General features: G+C 20.4%; 1 protein-coding gene across 1 annotated transcript in view; it reads right to left on the minus strand.

The window, feature by feature from the left end:
• The window catches only part of LOC107627037 (probable inactive receptor kinase At5g67200), a 5,491-nt gene that overhangs the window by 1,902 nt on the left and 3,236 nt on the right, over positions 1-353 (minus strand). The gene's annotated exons all lie outside the window — the stretch shown is intronic.

Here is a 353-nt window from a genome sequence, read left to right on the forward strand (position 1 = left end):
ATGTTCCCATAACCTATCATTCAAACACTTTTGAATATAGGAGACTTTTTATATTTTTTTTATGAAATAAAAAAGTTTTATTCTTAGTCACTTATCTTATGTGTTATTATATCTTCTCTTTTTCTTAACTATTTTGTAGCAATCAATTAATGTGAAGGAATAATCATTCTTCCATCATGATGTATATAAAAATTTCTATAAGAATATGAGAATAACTTTCAATTACAATTGAATTTAGTCAAATATTAGCTATAGGCATAATAATACAACTATGATATATGGAATATTAAAAACTAATTACCTATATAAAAATACAGAATAACTATTCATTAATAATATATTTAAATTAGATT

The sequence above is a fragment of the Arachis ipaensis genome, chromosome B01 (genome assembly GCF_000816755.2).
Source record: "Arachis ipaensis cultivar K30076 chromosome B01, Araip1.1, whole genome shotgun sequence".
Classification (NCBI taxonomy): Eukaryota; Viridiplantae; Streptophyta; class Magnoliopsida; order Fabales; family Fabaceae; genus Arachis; species Arachis ipaensis.